This window comes from Neovison vison, chromosome 11, assembly GCF_020171115.1.
Source record: "Neovison vison isolate M4711 chromosome 11, ASM_NN_V1, whole genome shotgun sequence".
NCBI classification, from domain to species: Eukaryota; Metazoa; Chordata; class Mammalia; order Carnivora; family Mustelidae; genus Neogale; species Neogale vison.
Window position 1 is genome coordinate 138,147,056 of NC_058101.1, and position 27,999 is coordinate 138,175,054.

The following is a 27,999-nucleotide window of genomic DNA, read 5'->3' on the forward strand; positions in this document are numbered from 1 at the left end:
ATGGCTGCCTGTCAGGTAAGCATCTGACTTCAGCTCAGGTCATGATACCAGGGTCCTGGGATCAAGCCCCACATCTGGCTCTCTGCACAGCAGAGAGCTGGCTTCTCCACCTCCCTCTGCCTACTGCTCAACCTGCTTGTGTTCATACTCCCTCTCTCTATGTCAAATAAATAATTAAAATCTTGAAAAAAAATCATGCTAATATGTATAGTAAAAGAAAATAAAAATTTTCCAACAACTACCTCAAAATCAAGATTGGGATCTGATAGAGAACTCAAAGGGCACCTGGATGGCTCAGTTGATTAAGCAATTGCCTTTGATTTCAGGTCAGATCATGATTTCAATGTCATGAGATTCATGCCATGCTCTATACTCAGAGAAAAGTCTGCCTGTCCCTCTCCTTCTGCTCCTCTTTCCATTATTCTTTTTCTTCTCTCTCTATGATAAGTAAGTACGATCTTAAAAAAAAAAAAAAAAAAGAATTCAAAATAGCAGTTATGAAGAAATTCAATGAGCTATAAGAAAACTCAGAAGGCAATTCATTGAAATCAGGAATAAAATTAATGAACAGAAGGAGTACTTTACTAAAGAGATTGAAATTCAAAAAAGAACCAAAGAGAAATTCTAGAACTGATATACTCTATAAATGAGATGAACAATTCATTATAAAGCAGTGGTAATAGATTAGAACAGATGGAACAAAGAATAAACAATCTGGAAGACAGAAATTTAGAAATGATTTGGGTAGAAGAAGGAGGGAACTAAGATTTTTAAAAACTTAAAACCTTATGAAATCTATCATATCCCATCAGAAGAGCCAACATAAGAATAATGGGTATACCAGAATGCAGAGAAAAGGAGAGTGGAACAGAGAGCTAATTAAAGAAATAATAACTGAGAACTTCTCAAGCATGAGGAAGGAAGTAGGCATACAACTGCACAAAGCTAATAGATCACTTTGCTATCTCAATGCAAAAAGACCATACTCAAGACATACTACAATAAAGCTGTCAAAATTCAATGATAGAGAAACAATCCTAAAGGCAGCCAGGCTTAAAAAAAAAAAAAAAAAGGAAAGAAAAAAGGAAAAAAGTAACTTACAAAGGAAATTCAATTAGAATATCAGCAGATTTCTCAGCAGAATCTGGGCAGAAGAGAGTGGAATATATTTAAAATATTAAAAGATAAAAATTGATGGCCAATAATACTCTAACCATCAAAGTAATCCTTCAGATATAAAGGAAAAATAAAGGCTTTCCTAAACAAAAGCCAAAGTTCATTACTACTAGATCTGTCTTATAAGAAATATTGAAAGTTCTTCTACCTGATATAAAAAAAATTTAGTGCATAAAACTGAGTAAGGTGCTAGACAGACAAAATAAAAAATTATAACTTATTTTTAAATGCAGTATTAAACATTTAGTTATAGCATACAGGTTAAAGGGAAAAGGCATTAAAAACAACCAGTATAATTTGGCAGCAAATGTCACAAAAAGGGATAATTTGTGACAACAAAAAAACAATAGGGGAGGAGAAAATGATGAAACATATATAGGCAAATGCAGATAAGTTCTATCAGCAAAGAACATACTATTTTTATTGATGAGAAATTTTATATAAACCTAATGGTAACAAAACAAAAATCCGGAGGAAAGATGCAAAACAAAAAAGGCAGAAATGAGGAAGTCATTATAGAAAATTACCAACTTGAGAAGGTAGATTAAAATAACAGAAGAAAAAAATAACAAAAATATAGAACCACCAGAAGAAAATAAAATGGCAGTAGTCAGTCCTCTTATAGTCACTCCACATGTAAATGTAACAGACTGAACTCACCAATCAATATGCACAGTATCTGGATTAATTAAAAAGCAAGACTCAACTATATGCTCCCTTCAGGAGACTCATTTAAGCTCCAAAGACGAACATATTCAAAGTCGATGGGCAGAAGATGATACTCCAAGCAAATGATAAGTAAAAGAAAGTTGATGTATTCCCACTTACATCAGACAAAACAGACTTCAAGGCAACAATTGTAACAAGAGACAAAGATCATTATATAACAACAAGGAGTCAATATATCAAGAAACTATAACAGTCATAACTATATATGCTTCCAACATTTCAACATTAAAATATAGTAAGCAAATATTAACACATTTTAAAGGAGAATTAAGTAACAATATAATAGGAGGGGACTCTAATGTCTACAATGACTACACTGTCCAGACAGAAAGCTAAGAATCATTAGAAGTGAACAACATTTTAGAACAAATGGACTTAACAGACATATATGGAACATTCCATACAACAATAGAATATACTTTCTACTCTTGTACACCTGGAACATTCTCCAGGATAGATCACAAGATACACTATAAAACTAATCCTAGCAAAGTTAAGATTTAAATTATACCAACAATCTTTTTGATCACAATGGCATAAGAAGGAAGTAAATAGATCTTCAAATATGCGGAAATTAAGCAATACATTTCTAAACCAAGAAGTCAAAGAAGAAATCAAAAGGAAAATAAAAATTATCCTGAAACAAATGAAGATGAAAATACAACATACTAGTCTTGTGGAATGCAGTAAAAGCAGTTCTGAGAGGCAAGTTTATAACAATAAACACATATATTGAGAAATTAGAAAGACTTCAAATCAATAACCAATTTGATGCCTCAAAGAACCAGAAAAATAGGAACAAATTACATTCAATGTTAACAGAAGAAAATAATAAAAATCAGAGCAAAATAGGTGAAATACGACCAGGAGCTTGGGAGTCCAAGATGGCAGAAGAGTAGGAGACCTTAATTTTGTCTGGTGCCAGGAATTCAGCTATATAGCTATCAAATCATACTGAACACCTGTGAACTCATCTGGAGATCTAAGAAAAGAATAGCTGCAACTCTACAAATAGAAAAGCAGCCACTTTCTGCAAGAATAAAAAGGCAGAAAAACTCATCTCCAAAAAAAAAAAGGATAAGAGGCAGTACTGATAGCCAGGGGCCTAATCAATATGGACATAAGTAAGATGTTGGAACTAAGTTCAGAATAATAATTATAAAGATAATAGCTGGGCTTGAAAAAAGCATAGACAACACTAGAGAATCCCTTTCTGGAGAAATAAAAGAACTAAAATCTAACCAAGTCAAAATCAAAAAGGTTATTAATGAGCTGTAATAAAAAATAGAGACTCTAACTCCTAGGATAAATGAGGAAGTGAGAAAAAGAGATAAATAATTATTGGATCATGAGGGAAGACTTCAAGAGAAAAGTGATACCATAAAGTGAAACAATATTAAAATAATTGGGATGCCAGAAGAGGAAAGAGAGGTGCAGAAGGCATATTGGAGCAAATTATAGCAGAGAAACTCCTTAATCTGGGGAAAAAAACAAGCATCCAAGTACAGGAGGCACAGAGAACTTCCCTCAAAATCAATAAAAATAGGTCAACACCTTGACATCTAATAGTGAAATTTGCAAATCTTAGAGACAAAGAGAAAATCCTGAAAGCAGGTCAAGACAAGTGGTCTGTAACCTACAAGGGAAGAAACATTAGATTGGGCAACAAGCCTATCTATGAAGACCGAGCAGGCCAGAAAGGACTGGCATGCTATATGCAGGGTACAAAATGAGAAAAACACGCAACCAATAATACTTTATCCAGCTAGGATATCATTCAAATTAGAAGGAATGATCAAAAGCTTCAAGGACAAGGAGAAACTAAAAGAATTTGTGTCCACCAAACTAGCCCTATAGGAAATACTAAAAGGGATTCTCTAAGCAAAGAGAGAGCACAAAAATATCATAGACCAGAAAAGAATAGAGACAATAAAGTGGCAGAAACAGTCACTTTACAGGTAATACAATGACAATAATTAATATCTTTCAATAGTTATTCTGAATGTAAATGGGCTAAGCGCCTCAGTCAAAAGACAAGGATATCAGAATGGTTAAAAAAAAAAAAACAAGACCCATCTACATGCTGTCTGGAAGAGACTCATCTAGGATCCAAAGACACCTTCAGATTTAAAGTCACAGGGTATAAATTCATTTATCATGCTAATGGACGTCAAAAGAAATCTGGGGTAGCAATCCCTATATCAGACAAATTAGATTTTAACCAAAGACTGTAATAAGAGACATAATTATATGGTCTATCCAACAACAAGGTTTAAAAATTGTAAACATTTATGCCCCTAACATGAGAGCAGCCAATTATATAAGCCAAATAATAACAAAACTAAAGAAACACATCAATAATAATCCAATAGCATTTTGGATTTTATCACCCCCCCTCACTGCAATTGACAGATCATCTAAGCAAAAGATTAACAAGGAAAGAAGGGCTTTGAATGACACACTGGAACACATGGACTTCACAGGTATATTCAGAACATTCTATTCTAAAGTAACAGAATACACATTCTTCTCCACTGCACATGGAACAGTCTCTAGCACAGGTCACATACTGGAACAAAAATCAGGTCTTGCCTGTTACCAAAAGATTGGGATCATTCCCTGCATATTTTTGGACCACACTGCTTTGAAACAGGGACTCAATCACAAGAGGAAATATGAAAAGACCTCAAATACATGGAGGCTAAAGATCATCCTACTAAGGAATGAATGGGTCAACCAGGAAATTAAAGAGAAATCTTTTTTAAAAATTCAAAGAAACAAATGAAAATGAAAACAACTGTTCAAAATATTTTGGATGCAACAAAGGCAGTCCTAAGAAGGAATTATATAGCAATACAAGCTTTTCTCAAGAAACAAGAAAGGTCTCAAATACATAACCTAACCAAACACCTAAAGGAACTGGAAAAAGAACAGCAAATAAGAACTAAACCCAGCGGGGTACCTGGGTGGCTCAGTGGGTTAAAGCCTCTGCCTTCGGCTGAGGTCGTGATCCCAGGGTCCTGGGATCGAGCCCCGCATCGGGCTCTCTGCTCAGCAAGGAGCCTGCTTCCTCCTCCCTCTCTCTCTACCTGCCTCTCTGCCTACTTGTGATCTCTATCTGTCAAATAAAATAAATAAAATCTTTAAAAAAAAAAAAAAGAACTAAACCCAGCAAGAGAAAAGAAATAATAAATATTAGAGCAGAAATCAATGAAATAGAAACCAAAAGAACCGTAGAATAGATCAACGAAACTAGGAGATCATTCTTTAAAAGAATTAATAAAATTGATAAATCCCAGGCCAGAGTAATCAAAAAGAAAAGAGACCCAAATAGTTAAAGTCATGAATAAAAGAGATCACAATCATCACCAAAGAGGTATAAACAAATATAAGAACATATTATGAGTAAATATATGCAAAAAATCAGGCAATCTGGAAGAAATGGATACATTCTTAGAGACTATAAACTACCAAAACTTAAACAGGAAGAAATAGAAAACACGAACAGACCCATAAGAAGCAAGGAAATTGAAGCAGTAATCAAAAATCTCCCAAAAAGAACAAGAGCCCAGGGCCAGATGTCTTCCCTGGGGGAATTCTACCAAACATTCTTCTTTTTAAAGAAGAACTAATACCTATTCTTCTGAAGCTGTTTCAAAAAATTAGAAATGGAAGGAAAACTTCCAAACTCTTTCTGTGGGGCCAACATTGCTTTGATCCCAAAACCAAAGACCCACCAAAAAGGAATTACAGACTCAAATCCCTGATCAACATGAATGCAAAAATTCGCACCAAAATACTATCCAATAAGATACAGAAGTACCATTAATAGGATTATTCACCTCACCCAAGTGGGATTTAATCTTGGGCAGCAATTGTGTTTCAACATCTGCCAATCGATCAATGAGATACAATACATTAATAAAAGAAAGACAAGAACCATAGAATCCTCTCAGTAGATGCAGAAAAAGCATTTGACAAAGTGCAGTGTCCTTTCTTGATTAAAACTGTTTAAAACACAAGGATAGAGGAAACACAACTCAATATCATAAAAGCCATCTACAAAAAGCCCCCTGTGAATATCATTCTCAATGGGGAAAAACTGAGATCTTTTCCACTAAGGTCAGGAACATGGTAGGAATGTCCATTATCACCACTGCTGTTCAACACAGTATTAGAAGTCCTAGCCTCAGCAATCAGACAACACAAGGAAATAAAAGAAGAGGTCAAACTCTTACTCTTTGCAGATGACATGATACTTTATGCAGAATACCCAAGAGACTCAACCCCCAAATTGTGAGAGCTCATAAAGGAATTCAGCAAAGTGGCAGGATACAAAATCAATGCACATAAATCAGGTGCATTTCTATACACTAACAATAAGACAGAAGAAAGAGAAATTAAGGAGTTGATCCAATTTATAATTGCACTGAAAACCATAAGATATCTAGGAATAAACCTAACCAAAGAGGCAAAATATCTGTACTCAGAAAACCATAGAACATTCAGGAAAGAAATTGAGGAAGACACAGAAAAGTGGAAAAATGTTCCATGCCCATGAATTGGATGAAGAAATTTGTTAAACTTCTATGCTACCTAGAAATTTAGAGCTACCTAAATTTCTATGTACCTAACTCTACACATTCAATGCAATCCCTATAAAAATACCATCAACTTTTTTGCGCCAAAATGGAATAAGTAATCCTAAAATTCATATGGAACCAGAAAAGACCCTGAATAGCCAAAGGAATATTGAAAACAAAAAAACAAACAACAACAACAACAAAATGGTGGCATTACAATTCTGGACTTCAAACTCTATTATAAAACTGTAATCATGGGGCGCCTGGGTGGCTCAGTGGGTTAAAGCCTCTGCCTTTAGCTCAGGTCATGATCCCAGGGTCCTGGGATCGAGCCCCACATCGGGCTCTCTGCTCAGCGGGGAGCCTGCTTCCTCCTCTCTCTCTGCCTGCCTCTCCCCATACTTGTGATCTCTGCCTGTCAAGTGAATAAATAAAATCTTTAATTAAATAAAAACTGTAATCATCATGACAGTATGGTACTGGAACGAAAACAGACACACAGATGAATGGAACAGAATATAGAACTGAGAAATGGACCCTCAACTCTATGGTCAACTAATCTTCAACAAAGCAGAAAAGAATGTCCAATGGACAAAAAGACAGTCTCTTCAATAAATGGTGCTGGGAAAACTGAAGAAAAACATACAGAACAATAAAACTAGACCCCTACTCACACCATTCACAAAAAATAACTCATAATGGATCAAATAATTAAACATAAAACCTGATTCCATAAAACTCCTAGAAGAAAACATAGGAAAGAAGCTCATTGGTATTGGTATTAGCCATGATTTTTTGGACGTGACACCAAAAGGAAAAAAAAAAAAAAAAAGCAAAATCAACAAATGGGACTACATCAAACTCAAAAGCTTATACAGAGCAAAAGAAACAGTCAACAAAATAAAATGGCAGTCTACAGAATGATAGACCATTTTTGCAAACCATATATACCAGATAAGTATTCAATTTCCAAAATATTAAGAATTAACACAACTTAGGAACAAAAATGCAATAAAAAACAGACAGAACTAAATAGACCTTTTTCCAAAAAGGAAATTAAAATGGCCAACAGGCACATAAAAAAATGTTCAACATTGCTAATCATCAAGGAAATGCAAATCAGAAACACAAGGAGATACCACTTCATGCATGTTAGAATGGCTATTATCAAGAAGGCAATAGACAACAGGTGTTGGTAAGTATGTGGTGTAAAAGGAATCCTTATATACTGTTGGTGAGAATGTAAATTAGTCCAACCTCTATGGAAAACAATAAACAGTTTCCTCAAAAAACTAAAAAAACAGATCTAACATATAGTGCAGTAATTCCATTTCAGGGAATATATACCCAAAGGAAATGAAAACAGGATTTCAGTGAGATATATACACCCATGCTTATGACCATATTATTCACAATAACCAAAACATGGGAAGACCCAAATATCCATCAATGAGTGAATGGATAAAAAAAATCTGGTACGTATAAAAATAGAGTATTATTCAGCCACAAAAAGGGAAATATCATGCCATTTGTGGCAAAATGGATGGACCCTGAGCACATTAAGCTAACAAATAAATCAGAGGAAGTCAAGTATTTTATAATATCACTTGTATGTGGAATCTAAAAAATAGTCAAACCTATAGAGAAAAAAAAAAAACAAAGTTAAATGGTGGTTACCAGAGGGTGGATGGGGAGATAAGACTGATGGTGACTAAGGACACAAACCTGTAGTGAGTAGTAAATATGAGATAGAGGTTTAGTGTACAGTGAGATGAATGTGATCAATAATACTGTAATATAATGATGGAATGTGAGAATGATAAATAGCAATCATATTACAATATATAAATGTATCAAATCAATACTCTACACTTTAAAATTATAATTGTATAAACATGCCAAGTTTATCAAAGAAATAATAAAGTCATAATAAAATGCAAAAAATTTATTTCCATTGCACCAAATTTAACTTTTATTAAAAATAACTTAAAAATAATATCCAAGTTGTATAAAATGAATAAGTTCTAGAATCTGATGTTAATATCATGCTTATAATTAATAATATTTTGTTATATACTTAAATATTTGTTAAGGGTAGATCTCATGTTAAAATGTTCTTTGCATAAAAATATATGTATTAAATATCCATGTATATACAGCAAAATAAAATTTTTTCATATGGATTACCTAAATAAAAAATATAAGTAGAAAAATAAAAAACATAATAACCAAATTATAGAAATAAAAGATAAATATTTATAAAAGAGAATTATAACTATCATAGATGTAAAACAAACAGTTTGTAAAGTCAAATGAATACAGAAACTTGAGAGAATAAAATCTCAAAGATAAAACTGATATTTTATGATTTCAACAAAAAACACAATATGGGGGAAATAAGTACCAAAACAATAGGTTTAAGACTACATTGCTTTATATGGAATGGTTTATACTACTTTTTAATTTCACAATTAAACACTGTTTTTAGCAACAAACTAAAGTAATGACAGTTTTGGAATCTGTCCAACCAAAAGCACCCTCTGTATTTGAAAGTACTTTAATTATAAACCATATCTTCTAAACGTTATTACTGCAAAACAGATGTAATTAACTCCATTGTTAAAAAAAAGAAACAAAAATCACTACATCCTGAATTTCCTCCAAACTTTACAAAAATTTAACATATTCTATAATAAAAAAGATATTTGCAATATTTTACCATCAGATTCAACATAATTAAATTATGTATATATTCAGCCTTTGCTCTCTATATGACTAACAACATAGTGTTACAATGTTAAGAGTGAAAAATCACTACACCATCAAATTTTAAAGAAAAAACAGTATTTGAAATGAAAGAAAATGTGCTTTTATGAAACTGAAAAAAATATAGCAGTAAAATCTCTAAGTATTCAATTAGTTATTTGCTGATCTGGAAACTACCTACAATTTTATTACAACTGATGAAGAATTTCTGCCAAAAAAAAAAAAAAAGTAACAAAATAACCAGCCTAGCTTCTGCCTCAAATAATAATCAAGAAAAACATGATTGAAGCATGTTGAAATGAAGCATTTTTCAAGGTTTTTACATAATGAGGCTCTCTGCAGTTTTTCTTACCAGATTTTTTCTTCTAATGAGTTCATGCTACTCACACAAGCAACAACTGAGAAAAATAGTAAAATAAAATGTACTCAAGACAATACTTTAAACAAATCTCCTTGGAAAAAATAATAATTGTACTTTTTCCCTCCCATTATGCTCTCATGCCCTCTCTCTACCCACCATCCGTCTGTCTGTACCTGCCACACACACCCCCGAAATACACACACACATATACACACACATTTGTAGCAACCAGGCTCTTTTTGTGAGGGGTTTCAGATGGAAAAAAGAAAACATTTGTTCCTACAAATTATCAAAATTATTCTAAACATTTTTAGCAATTCATTTAGCACTAAATGAATTTAAAATCATTACCCTTAATTCATTTATTTATACTATTAAATGCCAATGGTTTTCTTAAAATCTTTATTGGGGTGAGTCATAGTAGCCAACCGTGCTATCCAAATAAAGAAAGTGATTATTTAAATATATTAATTTATCAACTATATACATATGATGGTCAAGAGGTCTACAAAGTGGTTTTCAGTTCAGTGAATTTCTAAAGCCAGATAAAATTTGCATTAAATATGTTTCTATGTGTTATATATATCTACAGCTGTGTTTAAGAGAAACACCTTTCCCTTTAAAATTCTTAAATAACTTCTATAATAGTAATGCTCACAGAATTCTGTTTTGATTGTTGTTTGATGTGGAATGTAATGAAGGAAAAAAAACATCTCTTCCTTCTCTAAACTTTTACTGTCTCTGGTTTTGAACTGCATTTAAGCCAGAAGTAATGTATACAATTGAATGCTCTTTAATAAATTTACAGGGTTGCATAACTAGCAACAGAATTCAGTTTTAAAACATTTCCATCACTACAAAGAGATCCCATATGTATACATAATCCTCAAAAATATTATGTTACATGAAAAAATCTAATTCAAAATTATACATTGTCTGATTTTACATATACAGAAACAGAAGATTGGGTTTTGCGTGGGCGTGTATTGGAGTGTGTGTGTGTGTGTGTGTGTGTGTGTGTGTGTGTGTGTGTGTGTATGTGTGTGTATTCCTTACTTTGGAAGAGATACCTAGGTGTACAATTGCTGAGTTGTAAGGTAAAATTATATTTTACATTTTAAGAAACTGCTAAAGTCTTTCCAAAGTGGTTATACCATTTCACATTCCCACTAGCAATGTAAAAGAGTTCTAATTTCCCCACACCTTTCCCAACATTTGCTATTTTCCAATTTTTTAAATTATGATGGGTGTGAAGTGATATCTCATTGGGGTTTTAATTTGTACTTTCCTAACAAATAATGAGGATGTGTATCTTCTGATGTGTTTATTGACGTTTCTTCTTTGTATTGCATAACTTCTTTGGTGAAATGGCTATTTAAATCTTTTGCCCATTTGTAAAATACATTGTCCTTTTATTATTGAGTTCTCAGATTTCTTTATTTGTTGTATACATATCCATTATAGGAAATTTAATTTTGAAGTATTTTCTCTGCAGTCTGTGGTTTTTCTTTTCATTTTCTTTATAACATATTTTTAAGGTTAAGTGCTGTTAATTTTGATGAAGTTTAATTAATCATTTTTATTGTGCTTCTAGAGCTCTATCTTAGAACATTTTGCCTAACTCAGGTTTTGAAGATTTTCTCTTACATTTTTCTTTAAATTTTATAATTTTGTCTCTTATTTTTAAGTCAACAATCCACTGTGAGTTATTTTTAGGTGAATGTGTGTTTTATGAAGTTGGGTCTAAATTCATCTGTGTGTACATGAATATCTATTGGTCCCAAAAGTGTTTATTTAAAAGGCCATCTTCTTTTCATTGAATTCCCCTGTTTCACCAAAAATCAACTGATTATAAATGTAAAATTTTATATAGACAATTCTAGTCTGTAGATTTAAATGCTTATGTTGATAGAAATGCCATATTTTGATCACTGCCAGTTTATAATAGATTTTGAAACCAGGAAGTGTAAGTACGCTTTGTTCATTCTTTTCTTTAAAAACTATTGTGACTATAGTGGATCCTTTCCCTTTCCATGTAAATTTTAGGATTAACATGTCAGTTTCTGTTAAGTGCCTGTTGAGATTTTTATGGAGATAAGCATTCTCATCAATATTAAATCTTCCAATCCATGAACATGACTCAATTTATTTAAATCTTTAATGTCTCCCAAGGCACCGGGTGGCTCACTCAGTTGTGTCTGATTCTTGATTTTGGCTCAGGTCATGATCTCAGTGTTGTGAGATCAAACCCCATGTCAAGTTTCACACCTAGAATGGAGCCTGCTTAAGATTCTCTTTCTCCCTCTCCCTCCACCCCCCAAACAATCAACCAATCTTTAATATCTCTATACAATATTATGTAGCTTTCAGTGTACAAATATTGCACCTTTTTGTTAAAGTTATTTCTATGCATTTTACTCTTTCAATGCCAATGTGCACTGAGTTCTGAATGTCATTCTAGTCTTGTACATTGCTAGAATATAGAAATGTAGTTGATATTTGTACTTTGTTCTTATAGCCTGTGAACTTGCTAAACTTGTTTATTAGCTCTAGATGTGATTTTTTTTGTATTCCTTAAGACTTTCTACATATATAGTCATGTCATCTATAAATAAAGACATTTATTTTTCCCTTTCCAATACAGATTCCTTTAGTTTCTTTTTGATCCCTTTTTGCACAGGTAAAACCCCAGTTCAATGTTGGATAGAAGCAATAAGGTTAAATATTTTCCTCTTGTTCCCAAACTTGAGGGGAAAGCATCCACTCTCTCCATAAATATGATTTTGCCTCTAGTTTCTTCATAAATACCCAATATCAGATTGAAAGGGCTCATTTTTATTCCTATTTTATTGATAGTTTTTATCAAAAATATTGTCAAATATTGTCATTCTTTTAATTTTTACTGAGATGATCATGTAGTTTTTCCTTTTTCTGCTAATATGGTATATTTGCATTAATTAATGTTCTGATGATAATTCAATCTTGAATTACTGGGATAAAGTCTACTTGATCATAGTATAGAACCTTTTTTATATGTTGCTGGATTTGATTTACTGATATTTTGTTAAGAAATTTTGCATCTATATGCATTAGTAATGTTGGCTTCCAGTTTTCTTATATCTTTGTCTGTCTTTGGCATTACTGGCTTCCATAAAGTAAGTTAAGACATGGTTTCTCCATTTTCTGGAAGATTTTATGGGGTACTGGTATATCTTCCTTAAGTATTTTATAGAATGATTTTTCTTTTAATTCCTCTCAAATATTGATATTCACCCCCAGATATTTGCTCCAATTCTGTTCTAGCATTGTTTCATCTATCCTCCTTCAATGATCTAATCCACCCACATACGGTCAACCTGCAGTTTGTAGGCTAAAATTTTCCCAATGTTTCTTCAATTCAAATTTCCCTCTTGAGTTCTATATTTCTCTTTTCAACCGCATTTTGGCTATTTGTATCTAATTGTTGACTGGCGATTCAAATACCCAAATTGTCCTGGGTTAATGGAGTAAAAGCCCCCTATGTGCAGTCAGAGCCATAGACCTATGTACACCTAGTTTTCACCACTACATATTTAATGAATACCAAATCTTATAACACTACTTCCAATATATCCCTTGAAATTTTCTTCTATTATTCTTCTCTGATTAGAGTCATTATTTCTCACTTGGAGTAAACTGTTCACTCAACTGCTTTCTTTGTTTTTATTTTGGGGCCACTTTTGATTATGTGTTTCAACTGGAAGGTATTATTGTGGGGCCACTTTTGATTATGTGTTTCAACTGGAAGGCATCATTAGAGGTGAAAGCAAGAATGCCCATCAACTTCTAAGTAAAATTTTCAATCAATAGAAAGGCAATTATCTGCCAAAGCAGCCGGGCTTTTAGAGCCCTCAGTATCATTGTCATAAAGAAGAGCAGCATGTACTTTATTGGTACTTACTCTTTTTCTTTTCCTTATCCCTTGATAATGTAAAAGCTTTGCCTAAGGTTAATACTATCCTTTTCTCAATTAAGAACGCATCCTCTCCTTAATTATTTCCTGCAGTAATGGTGTAAAACTTCAGGCTTTTCATGCAAAGCCTTAGATCCACAAGGAAAATTATCAGGTGAAAATTAAGATTAGAAACTTAAACTGTTAATAACGTTATCGTAACATAATTTTCCTTATTCATTTGAATTTCTACTCACGCCATATCCCTAAAATCTATAGTCTGCAAAAGTAGCTTTTTAAAAAATGAAAAACCAAGCACAAGTATATATGTGTGAAAGATAGATGATAGGTAGATAGATAATCAAACTTGTTAGGGGTAGAAAAACCGGACAAATAAGAAAAAGAAATTATTTTCATACCCTAACCCTTAGAAAGTTAAAATGCAATACATTTGCTTGATAAATGAATATTATAGTTAAAATCATAAAAAGCAATTACAGTGACATTTTCAGCCATCTGCATGTACAATGCCAATTATGTTGAGATGTCCACAATTATATATTTAAACTAACTCCAGTTAATAAAAGTGCCTATTTAAAAAATCAGTTCACTTTACAAATGAAACAACAGTTAATACCAATTATCAGTTGTCAAGGAAACAGCTGAATACTAAAAGGTGGGTATTTTGCTCCTTTAGTTTATGCAATCTGCTTCCTAGATGGGTGCATAGGATATAAAGTCAAACATCTATGAGATTACAATGGTTAGGTCAGATATTCTTCCTTTGACATTTAAACACTACCATTAAAGTTATATTGAAACACTATTAATTATGCTTGATTGTATCCTTGTCTAGGTTTTAAAGCAAATAATTACAGAGTATTTATATCCTAAAACATTTCTATATTACTAGTTAGAAAAATATGCTTTAGAATATTGTGAGATTTCTCCTCCTTTTGAAAGAAACACTTTATGGAAAATTAAAAAGGTTTGTATATCCATTTCACTTTCACATAAATCATATACCAAAAAAGTTACATATTGGACTTTAAAAGAATCACTTGAAAAAAAAAAAAAGAATCACTTGATCATAATTTTTTTCTGATTTATATTTTTTAAGCTTTAAAAATTTATTTATTTAGAGAATTTTTGTGCAAACTACTTTTTATTGTCTGGTGTTATTCTTTCATACAGTCTTATTTTTTAATTGTGTAAAGACTGCATAATTTGTAGCAACTATAGATAATAAAGTAATACTTAAGTTCAAATTTTCTCATATTAACTATAAGTTGAACACATTATATAAATTAGTTTTTAAAATTTTGATATTTAAAATGATATATCTTATAAGGAATTAATATTCAAAATATATAATAACTTATACAACTCAACACCAATAATAATAATAGTTCAATTAAATATGGGCAGAAGACCTAAACAGGCATTTTTCAAAAGGAGACATACAGATGGCCAATAGACACATTAAAAGATGTCCAACATCATTCATCATCAGAGAAATGCAAATTAAAGCCTCAATGAGATATAATTTACACCTGTCAGAATGGCTAAATCAAAACCACAAGAAATAACAAATGGTTAGGATGTGGAGAAAAAGGAAGCACTGTGCACTGTTGGTGAGAATGCAAATTGGTGCAGCCACTGTGGAAAACAGCATGGAGGTTCCTCAAAGTTAAAAATAGAATTACCATATGATCCAGTAATCCACTACTGAGTATTTACCCAAAGAAAATGAAAACACTAGTTCAAAAAGATTATGCACCCCTATGTTTATGGCAATATTATTTACAATAGCCAAGATATAGAAGCAGCCCAATTGTTCATTGGTGGATAAATGAATAAAGATGTGTGTGTATGTATACATATGTGTATACATGTATACACACACATATATAACACATAATGGATATTGCTCAGACATTAAAAAGAATGAATTTTGTCATTTACAACAACATGGATAGATCTAGAGGGTATAATACTAAGTGAAATAATTATGTCAGAGAAAAACAAATACTATATGATTTCATTCACATGTGGAATTTAAGAAACAAAACAAGTGAACAAACAAAAACAAAGAAACAAACAAACCAAACCAACAAAACAGAGAAACAAGCAAACAAACAAAAAAACCCTGACTCCTAAATACAGAGACCAAACTGATGGTTGCCAGAGGAAAGATGGGTGGGCAGATGGGTGACACAGATAAAGGGAATTAATAATATACTTATCTTAAGGGGGTTGGGGTTATGGACATTGGGGAGGGTATGTGCTTTGGTGAGTGCAGTGAAGTGTGTAAACCTGGCGATTCACAGACCTGTACCCCTGGGGATAAAAATATATGTTAAAAAAAAAAAAGAATATACTTATCTTGATGCACTGAAAACTCTACAGAATTGTTGAATCATTATATTATACAGCTGAAACTAATGTAACACTATATGCTAATTATACTTCAATAAAATTTTGATGTTTAAAAATCTTTGGTAGGTGGAAAATATATATTTAGTCATGATAACTTCTGCCTTATCTCTGATTTGCTTATGGTTAGTTATAAAAGAATCAGCACAATCATAAATGTTAGCACACTGAGGATATTACAAATTATCAGGACTTGTGGTTTCTGAAGTGTAGTCCCTGGATAAGTAACATCAGCATCACCAGAGCACATAACAGAAGTGCAAATTATCAGGCCTCGATCCAGCACTATTGAATCAAAGATTTTGTGGGTGGCCCCAGTAATTGGTTCCAACTTGTCCTGCTGGTTACACTGATCCATGCACAAGCTTGAAAACCACTGGACTAGACTAGTGTTTCCTGAACACTTGTCTATAGACTAATGTTGATTAATGACAAAATCATACCACTTATCAGGGAAAAAATTACAGCCAGCAGCACTTTCTTAGGAAAATGTTAAATTTTTCTAAGACATTTCTTAGAAAAATGTTAAATTTTTCTAAGATGCCATCTTAGAGTATTTGCTGGTATTAGGCTGTATTTATTTGCCTTATTAAAATATTGGTGATAGTCTCTTTTAAAGGTGCATTCTAGTAATATTAAAAACTTGGAACTCTGTATCCATTCTTAATATTTTTCTTTTCTGTTGTCAGTAAGTGGTGAATATTGGGTTTACGGTGAGTAAATTACTGATTGATGTCCACTCCCTCTATTCATTGATATGAAAGTGACATAGCAAAATTAAAACCTCTCAGGTTAACTAACTAACTATATGTAGAGCTGGACAAAATTCCAAATCTGTGTCAAAAAAATTTTTTTAAATAGTGCATCATTCCTATGTGTTAATTGTTGCCTTTTCCAAATATCCCCCTTTATTTTTTTTTTTAGATTTTTTTTTTATTTATTTATTTGACAGAGAGAAATCACAGTAGACAGAGAGGCAGGCAGAGAGAGAGGAAGGGAAGCAGGCCCCCTGCTGAGCAGAGAGCCCGATGCAGGACTCGATCCCAGGACCCTGAGATCATGACCTGAGCCGAAGGCAGCGGCTTAACCCACTGAGCCACCCAGGCGCCCCCCAAATATCCGCCTTTAAAAATTCAATTTGTCCTAGATCTAAACCGATCACTATAGTAAGACTGTTTTTAATAGGTTACCTGTTGTCTTCCAACATCAGTGAGATCAGCACAAGAGCACAATGATTCTGAATATAGAAAAGGTGGAGTTCACTGAAGAAATACTGTTTGTTACAATATGGTCAGGGCTTGCCTTCTAACATCTTTCCTGAGTTTTATGGGATTTGCTATTAACATCAAGCCTGATAGGTTATAAATCCACTGAAATTGGGTTTCGCTTTTTCAACTTACAGAAAGTGCTTTAATTGAGGACATTAATTACCTCCCTCAAAATGCAATGATAAGACACTGATCCTTTTTGTAGACCTATGCACAGCATTTAAAGAAGAAAAAATAACCTCATAATTGAATTCAAACACTTCTTCACCTGATTTCCTAATTTTACTCCCACTCACTGACTACTTTTTTTCCCTTTTCCCAGCCCTCTTAAACTTCTTTGTATCAAGTCTCAATATTTAAATAACTACTTCATACTAGTGCCCTTGGTGAATACATCAAGTCTCATGTCTGCAAATAAGATCTTGTATGCTGAAGTTTTCCAAATACATACCTCTGATCTTGACCTCACATCAAAAGCCAGTTGAGTTAATACAACACATATATTTTATCTCTACATCAAGGTGTAGCAGGATCTAACTCAATATATCCCAAAAAAAGCAGCACTCATTCCTCCCCAAAATCAACTCTCAAATTTTCCGTATCACTTATTAGAAGTTAAATCCATTCAACTTCTGAAGCCAAAAAATGTGAAGCCATTTTTCACTCATCTTTTTTCTCACATCTTTAATTTATCAAGAAATCAAGTTGGCTCTACCTTCAAACTCTAAGTATCTCTCACTGTATTTGTGCTATATCCTTGTCTTAAATCATGACTGTTTTTACATTTTAGCCTCCTGAGTACTCTATTTGCTTGCTCTCTTACCCCCTTTGGTCTATCATCAACACAGTAATCAGTTATTTGGTCGATCATGTCACTTCTCAGGCCAAAACCTCCATTGTCTTCTGATCTCTCCTAAAACAATAGCCAAGGTCCTATTTTTGCCTATGAGTCCCCAGATGAGTTCACCAATTGTTTCCTCCTTCTAGCTTATTCCCTGCTACTTTTCCCTGTATCCTCAACTGCATAAACACTAGCCTCCTGTTTTGTTTTGTTTTTTTTTGTTGTTTTGTTTTGTTTTGTTAAACATGCCAGGGACAGGGGCGTCTGGGTGGCTCACTTGGTTAAGCATCTGCCTTCGGCTCAGGTCATGATTCAGGGGTCCTGGGATTGAGCTTCCACCCACGCTCTGCTCAGCGGGAAGCCTGTTTCTCCCTCCCCCTCTGCTTACTGCTCCCCCTGCTTGTCCTCTTTCTCGCTCTCTGTGTCAGATAAATAGATAAAATCCTAAAAAACAAACAAACAAACAAAAAACATACCAGGGACATTTTAGGTTTGGAAACTTTATGTTGTTTTATTGACTTATTTTTTTTTTAAGTTTGAAGAATTTGACCTTTTCTTTTCTAAGCCTGAAACACATTTCTCTTAACATCTTCATGGTATGGTCCCTTACCTCCTATAAGTCTTTGCCCAAAAGACATTTTCTCTCCATGAACCTAATCTACCTGTTTAGAATGGAAACTTCCACCAATCATAGCACTCCCTATTTCCCTTCCTACCATTTTTCTCTATGGTACTTACAGCATCTAACATTCTTTATATTTTAACATTTATTTTATTGTTACTCTCCCTCTTTCAGTATTTAACCTTGTGATAGTAGTGAGGTAGTGATTTTTGTCCGCTTTGTTCAGAGCTGTAACCTTAGCACTCATAACAAAGCCTGGCACAGAGGAATCGTCCATAAACGCTTTTGAATTAATTTTTGAATAAATTATCAGGATGTTTTTGTAAAAGAATACTCTTCAGGCAGTTTTCCATAGAAAGAACAGAGGAGGAAAGTCCCTCTGCAGCTAGACTCAAAGGCTCAGAGTAGGGTCACATGTCTATGGTTTTCCTCTCACACTATCATCTTCATTTCTCACTGTCTTGATAATATAAATACTTTGAAAAACACTGTATCAATAATTTCTTATCCCATGAAAATTTCATTTAAAATCTATCAAATCATATCTGGAAGATAATTTTAGTTTCTTTCCAGTAATAACTAGTCAATGACATTATGTCCACTGCTTGCTTGGCATATGCTATATACAACATACACTCAACACTTTTCATCTACCCCTCATCCTCCTCCATTCCCCGTTTCTCTTTCTCTCACCTTACTGCATTTTTCTCTCCTTAGGGGCTCTTGCAACTCTACAAAAAGTTTAGACACACATACATATTAATTTATCTTTTCAATGATCCTTCTCTTATGCAACAGTGTCTCACTTATCCTGACTGCTTTTAATCAAGATTACATTGTGGTGATTCTTGCTATAAGGACTCCTGCTGTATTTTAACTTAGAGTGTCTGAAATCTGTGGCGGAATTATATCCCCATGTGTAATTACTCCCAGCAGTCTCAAACAGCATCAGGCTTTCAGAAATCTGTGAGCAGGAATTCCTGAAGTCTCACCCTCATTTACTACTATTGCTTTGATTTGTAAGTATAAACAATTCAAGATGAGTCATTTCTAGCAGGTGTCAAGATTTAGAGCTTTGAGTTGTATTTAATTTTCAATTGATTCTTCATGGACTGGTTTTGGAAATAAAATGAATAGCCTTTTGTGGAGTTTGGAGAAGGATTTCTGTTTTAGCCTGCTAGAGCTATCATAAAAAATACCTCAGACTGGGTAACTTAAACAGAAATTTATTTTCTCACAGGTGAGGAAACTAAACATCCAGACCAAGGTAACAGCAGGTATTGTATCTTTTGAGGTGTCTCTCTTTGGCTTGCAGATGGCCTCTTGCTGGGTCCTCACATGGTCTTATTTCTGTGCATGTGTCATGGTGTCTCTCTATGTGTCCCCAATCTCCTCATTTTATAAAGACACCAGGCAGATTGGATTAGGATCCATTTAATGGTCTCAATTTACCCATCACTTTAAAGATCCCATCTGCAAATGCAGTCATATTCGGAGGTACTGGGGATTAGGATTTCATTTTTATTTTAAGATTTTATTTATTTATTTGACAGAGAGAGATCACAAGTAGGCAGAGAGGCAAGCAGAGAGAGGAGGAAGCAGGGTCCCCGCCAAGCAGAGAGCCCAATGTGGGACTCGATTTCAGGACCCTGGGATCATGACCTGAGTTGAAGGCAGAGGCTTAACCCACTGAGCCACCCAGGTGCCCCTTGGGATTAGGACTTCAACATATGAACTTTGCAGAGACAAAATTCAGTCCACAACAATCCTTCAGAAGTCAGTGATCTTGGTTTGAACTAATCTTTTAGCTTCACTGCCTTTACTCTATCTCATACTTTCTCTCATATACATAATAAGAAATAATATTTGCCTCAAATTAGAATTATGCTAATTCATTAATATAAATATAGAGTTCACTACTTAGATTTTGATATATTACTCTTGCTTTTTATCCTAAAATAGTACCACATTTGGTGAGAAAACAAGGCATCACATACTGAAAATTAGATTAACTTATATTACATTTACATATTCATTCATTTGAAAATATTTATTCATTAATATGAGAAGATCTATGGAATGTCTATTATTTCTGTAAAGATTATAAAACATATATGTTAAAGTCCATTAAACATATGAGAATCTAGTAAGCAAAAATAATGATAAAAAATTAAACTTATCCAAAGAGAAATCTGGATATACCTCGACTCCTGAGAGGTGTCTTTATATGTTTGGAATGTCCCACCAAAGAGAGTATGTGGAGGCCTTGGCCACTAAACAAACTAACAATGTGGTTTATGACAGGAGATTTGTGCCACACAGTATATGCTTTACAAACCCTGGAAGGGCTGGAGCCTAAAGATTAGCCACATAATATCTTTTCCATCTCAGGAGGGGTTAGAGATTGAAGCTCAGTTTTACAGACAGTCCACAATAAATCTCCAATAAAATTTCTAGATAGCAAGATTCAAGTGAGCTCTTCTGGTTAACAATATTCCATGTGTATCATTACACATCAATACCAGAAAAACTAAGGCTGTCCACGACTCCACAGGGAAAGGACAACTGAAAGCCCCACACTTAGATATTTCTGGTACTTTGCCCCATGCACATTTTCCCTTGGCTGGTTTCAATAAGCATCCTTTAGAATATGTGCTGCCGAAGCGAGCACTCAATATGCATCCTTTAGCTTTAATAAACCATACCTGTGAGTATAACCGCTTTCAGTGGATTTTGTGAGTCTTCCCAGAAAATTACCAAATCTGAAACTTATCTTGTTGACTGTGTTCCCTCTAACTTTACAATGGTGTATATAAGTAATTAAAGGAATATAAATGGTATTTACAAAAGATATAAAATGTAACAGGTAAACACAGGGTGAGGATGTGATCTTTACCTAACGGAATCAAAGTAGAGTTTCCCAGAAGAGAGGAAAGCTAATTAGAAATTAGGTGAACAAGGGAAATGTCATTTCAAGTATGTGGAATAGTATGTTAATAGACAGTGAGTAGCAAGAAAGTGAGAAACAGTGTTTTGAAGAACGGACAGTAGTATGCTGCACATGCTAAGAATCTGCTCATTTTTAGATGAATATAATTATAAGTGACCCCATGTCTTCAGTCTAGTGATATTAATTTTAGACTTCTAGTGTCCAGAACTGTGAGGGAATAAATTTCTGTTGTTTTAAGCCATCAAGTCTATAGTAATTGTTCCAGTCATAGGAAACTAAAGAGTCTAAGAAACTTACACAAGTTTCTTCTTAAGTCCTTGCCTGAAAACTAAACTGTACTGCATAGAATGAAAATCCACAAGATCAAGCAAAGAAAAGCTGTATGCAAGCTATCAGCTGAAAAATCCTTAGAGGTTGGACAGGGGTAGGAGATGATCAATTTCCAACCTTAAAACAATTATTGCAAAAATATCCAGGAAACTGAAACCAGTAATAAAAAGGAAAAGGGCAGGGAAAAATACAAAACACATATACATAAACATACAGAAAAACAAACTTGAAAATTATGAAATAAAAAATTCACTGTTGAGATGAAAAGCAAATTAAACACTATAGAAAGAAATATCAGCAAACTTGAGGATATAGTAATATCAACTATACAAATTGAAGCAAAAAAAGAAAAATTGGCAGTTAACAAATTCTGAGTAGTTTATGGAATATCAACCTAACAGACATGTAATTGAAGTTCCAGAACAGAGAAGGAAAAAGTCAAGAACTAGGAAAAAATATTTCAATAAAAGTGGCAAAAATTTTTCCAAACAACATAAAAATTATAAACCTACAGATTCAAAAACTTCAACAAACCCTGAGCAAAACAACTGTAAAGAAAGAAATCTAAAAGTCTATCTATAAGAAAAATTAAATAAAAATTGTGTGTGAACAAATTTTTCCCGTCTGATGAAAACATACCATGAATCAAGTGCTATTCTTCATTATTTGTCCTTTCCTATTTCTTTTAGAATAGGTAGTGATCAATAAACAGAAAAATGTCTTTTTCAGTTTGCAAAGTCAGTCTACAGCAAATGAAAATCATCAGTTTATAATATCACAATAATATCACAAATTTTAGTTTGGGAAATAGTCAACATTCAGAGTAAATCAGGAGCAACATAAGAGATTTTCATGCAGAGTGCATGTAGAAAAATATACCATGTTTTATCAAAATTATGTTCTTGCTTTATTGGTGTGCCCATTTAATTTCAACCAAATTAGTAAAAGGTGAATGCTTGATATATTTTCCACATTTTCTCCAAGGTTCAGAATTTAATGTGATTGAAAGGACCATTTTTTATATTTTAAGTATATATTTTAATAAATGAAGATTTAATAAATGATGAGAAAGATTAAATATATTTAAATAAGGGAAATTCATGTACCTAAAGATTCCTAAAGATTTCCCAGAACAAAAGGGTAAAACAAGGTATAAATTAAAAAGCTAAAAGTCAATTCAGGTTGATTAAAATTCAAAGTGGAAGCTCCATTATTTTCACCTATTTTCACTCATCCCAAAACAAATTTGTCTTTGGCCCAAACTCTAGTTCTCAAAGCCATAACACAACTTTAGTACCATCAGGTTTTGGCCAAGTTAAGGATAAGAAGAAGGCTATGAAGAAAGATTTAACATTTGGAGATTAGTAGAAATCGGAAACAAAGAGCAGATTCACTTAAATTACAAATCCTACTCCTTGACAATTTAGGGGGAAAACAATCATCCTTTAAAACTATGGTTCTCAAACTAGTATTTATCAGAATTATTTGCTTAAAACAAAGATTGCAGGTTTCTTACTCAGAACTTCTGATTCAGTAAGTCTGGGATAGGGCCGGAAAAAATTTACATTTCCTAGTTTTTCAAGTGAAATATCCCTGCTGGTCTAACAAGCAGTTTGGGGGAACCATTGTATTAAGCTGATATTTACCTTGTTAGTAATTTGTATGCCTATGATGCATTTTAACAGAATTTGTGCACTGGGCTAGAAATAAATGCATCATTCTTACCTTTGTGTGGCTACTATAAATTTCCTATATTTTCTTATACAGATAGCTTCCAATAGACTTAGAAATTATTGAGGAAATAGACTTGACCATATATTCATATAAATAAAACTATTAATATTGTCCCTGTTGATCTATTTTAAGATAGCTTAATATCTTGGCATCATTGGCCTTGTTTTATTTTTTTGTTCTTTTTAAAGATTTTATTTATTTATTTATTTGAGAGAGACAGTGTGCAAGCAGGGGAAGAAGGCTCCCTGCTGAGCAAGGAGCCTGATGTGGGGCTTGATCCAAAACTCCTGGATCATGACCTGAGCTGAAACAGAAGCTTAACTGACTGAGCCATTCATGCACCCCACATTAGGCTTGTTTTAAAAACATAAAGAACAATGGGGTGCTTAGTGGCTCCTTTGGTTGACCATCTGACTGATGGTTCTGGCTCAGGTCATGATCTCAGGGTCATGAGATCAAGCTCTGTGTCACGTTTTGTACTGAGTGTGGAGCCTGCTTAAGACACATGCTCTGTCTCTGTTCCTCCACACTCACTCCCTGCTTTCAGCCTCTCTCTCTTAGAAAGGAAGGGAGGGAGGGAGAGAGGGAAGGGGAGAGAGAGAAAGAACCTTGCATTAAGCTAAACTTGCATAATAATGGATATAGTCTCAAGAAGTTAATCAAATTATAATAATTAACAATCATATATTTATATCTCATCATATTAAAGTAAGTACATGAGAAAGTAATAATTTATTTGAGGAATACAAAACAAAAACACCATTTTAAAAATTTTAACAATTTACATTAACTTGGCGTTAGTTACTGGACTAAGTTTCTACACAAGTGAAAGTAGAAAAGTAATTAGTTAATATGAAAGCTTTACATAAAATGTTTTAAAAGGGGCTTAAAACTGAAAAATAATTGAGGTCCAGCTTATTGGAAGACTTAAAACAGTCTGAGCCACTTTTCTTGGGACTCCCTTTGAAGCACAGATAGCTATTTGCTGCTTCTGAAGAATGGCACCTTGCAAGTAGCTGCAGGTAATAGTTCTAAGTGATCTACTTCAAGTAGCATGTAGCTGTGTCCTGGGCTGGGATTAACCCATAAATCTGGTGAAAAGTTAAACAAGAGCACAGATCAATGGAGGTTCGCAAGACCCCACATCTTCCTTTCTCTCTTCTCCTGTGAGTTCCTTGAAAGTTAAAATCCCAATCCAGTGTTTTGGAATCTGTATACAATATTAAATCTCATTAATACACTTTTAATAATTTAACAGTCATTTAGAGCACTTCAGTTGTTTACTAGTAGCTGTTGGTTTTAGTGACTTTTGTCTTCTAACTCTCCAAATGACTCTATAATAATTACAAAATACTGCTGAAAAGCTTCCAAAGACTCAGGGCTTAGTGTAGGCCTTCTGAGTCAGGATGCTTCAGTTCAAATTCTTGTTCTATTCCTATTAACTGAGTAAACTTTGGTCAGGACTCCTGTGCCTTAGTAGGCCTGGGGAACAGAGTTATTTTACAAATGAAACAAGAACCTGTATTTTTTTTGAATTTTTTATTTTTTTTCAGCGTAACAGTATTCATTGTTTTTGCACCACACCCAGTGCTCCATGCAATCCATGCCCTCTCTAATACCCACCACCTGGTTCCCCCAAACCTCCCGCCCCCGCACCCCTTCAAAACCCTCAGGTTGTTTTTCAGAGTCCATAGTCTCTCATGGTTCACCTCCCTTTCCAATTTCCCCCAACTCCCTTCTCTTCTCCATCTCCCCTTGTCCTCCATGTTATTTGTTATGCTCCACAAATCAGTGAAACCATATGATAATTGACTCTCTCTGCTTGACTTATTTCACTCAGCATAATCTCTTCCAGTCCCGTCCATGTTGCTACAAAAGTTGGGTATTCATCCTTTCTGATGGAGGCATAATTACTCCATAGTGTATATGGACCACATCTTCCTTATCCATTCATCCGTTGAGGGGCATCTTGGTTCTTCCCACAGTTTGGTGACCGTGGCCATTGCTGCTATAAACATTGGGGTACAGATGGCCCTTCTTTTCACTATATCTGTATCTTTGGGGTAAATACCCAGGAATGCAATTGCAGAGTCATAGGGAAGCTCTATTTTTAATTTCTTGAGGATTCTCCACAATGTTCTCCACAGTGGCTGCACCAACTTGCATACCCACCAACAGTGTAAGAGGGTTCCCTTTCTCCACATCCTCTCCAACACATGTTGTTTCCTGTCTTGCTAAATTTGGCCATTCTAACTGGTGTAAGGTGGTATCTCAATGTGGTTTTAATTTGAATGTCCCTGATGACTAGTGATGATGAACATTTTTTCATGTGTCTGAAATTTCCCTTCTTATGTGTGGAGTTGGTTTGATTTGTTGTTGAATCTCTAGTTCTTTAAGGTGTAGAGACAGCTGGTGTATTCTGGATTTTTCCATTTTTCGAGGGAGGCTTGGATGGCTATGTATTTCCCCCTTAGGACCACCTTTGCTGTATCCCATAGGTTTTGGACCGAAGTGTCTTCGTTCTCATTGGTTTCCATGAATTGTTTCATTTCTTCTTTGATCTCCTGGCTGATCTAAGCATTCTTAAGCAAGGTGATCTTTAGCTTCCAGGTGTTTGAGTTCCTTCCAAACTTTTCCTTGTGATTGAACTCCAGTTTCAAAGCATTGTGATCTGAGAATATGCATGGAATCATCTCAGTCTTTTGGTATCGGTTGAGTCCTGATTTGTGACCCAGTTTGTGGTCTATTCTTGAGAAGGTTCCATGTGCACTTGAGAAGAATGAGTATTCTGTTGTTTTAGGGTGGAATGTTCTGTGTATATCTATGAGGTCCATCTAGTCCAGTGTGTCATTCAATGCTCTTGGTTCCTTATTGATTTTCTGCTTCGATGATCTATTTCTGAGAGAGGCGTGTTAAGATCTCCTACTATTAGTGTATTCATATCAATATGATTCTTTATCTTGATTAACAATTTTCTTATGTAGTTGGCTGCTCCCATATTGGGGGCATAGATATTTATAATTGTTAGATCATCTTGGTGGATAGTCCCTTTAAGAATTAGGTAGTGTCCTTCTGTATCTCTGACTGCAGTCTTAAGTTTAAAATCTAATTTACCTGATATAAGAATCACTACCCTGGTCTTCTTTTGAGGCCCATTGGCATGAAAGAGCTTCTCCATCCCTTCACTTTCAGTCTGGGTATATCTTTAGGTTCAAAATGGGTCTCTTGTAGATAACATATGGATGGGTCCTGTTGTTTTATCCAGTCTGCAACCCTGTGTCACTTTATGGGCGCCATTTAGGCCATTCACATTGAGAGTGATTATTGGTGGATACATTTTTATTGACATCATGTTACCTTTGAAGCCTTTCTTTCTGTTTACTGTTTCTATATTTCTGCTCAGTGATTATCTTAGGATTTTTCCTCTTTTATAGAACCCCCCTTAATATTTCCTGCAGTATCAGCTTGGTGGTTGCAGTCTTTTAAGCCTTGCTAGTGTTGGAAACTCTTTATCTCTCCATCCATTTTGAATGTCAGTCTTGCTGGATAAAGTATTCTTGGCTGCATGTTCTTCTCATTTAGTGCCCTGAATATATCTTGCCAGCTCTTTCTGGCTTGCCAGGTCTCTGTGGACAGGTCTGATGTTATTCTGATGGGCTTTCCTCTGTAAGTAAGGAGGCTCTTTGTCCTAGAGGCTTTCAAAAGATTGTATCTCTTGATTGTATCCAGACCCTGGAAGAGTTCAAGGTCCAGTTTGGGGACAAGTCAAGTTAGGGGCGGCCACGGCACACAGACCTCACGGTGCTGGTGGCCCACAACGACGACCCCACTGACCAGATGTTTGTGTTCTTCCCAGAGGAGCCTAAGGTGGAAATCAAGACCATCAAGGTGTACTGCCAGTGGATGCAGGAGGAGAACATCAAGCGGACCCTCATCGTGGTACAGCAAGGTATGACCCCATCTGCCAAGCAGTCTCTGGTGGACATGGTCCCCAAGAACGTCCTGGAGCAATTTCTGCAGCAGGAGCTGCTCATCAACATCACGGAGCATGAGCTGGTCCCAGAGTATGTCATCATGACCAAGGAGGAGGTGACAGAGCTCCTGGCCAGGTATAAACTCCAGGAGAACCAGCTGCCCAGGATCCAGACTGGAGACCCAGTGGCCCGCTATTTCGGGATAAACTGAGGGCAGATGGTGAAGGTGATCCGGCCCAGCGAGACTGCCGACAGGTACATCACCTACCGGCTGGTGCAGTAGCCACCCCGCGAGCCA

The 27,999-nt window shown here is 34.5% G+C and overlaps 1 pseudogene; it reads left to right on the top strand.

Annotated features, from left to right (window-relative positions):
- Positions 1-27,984, top strand: LOC122890312 (annotated as a pseudogene).
- Positions 27,985-27,999: the final 15 nt, after the last annotated feature.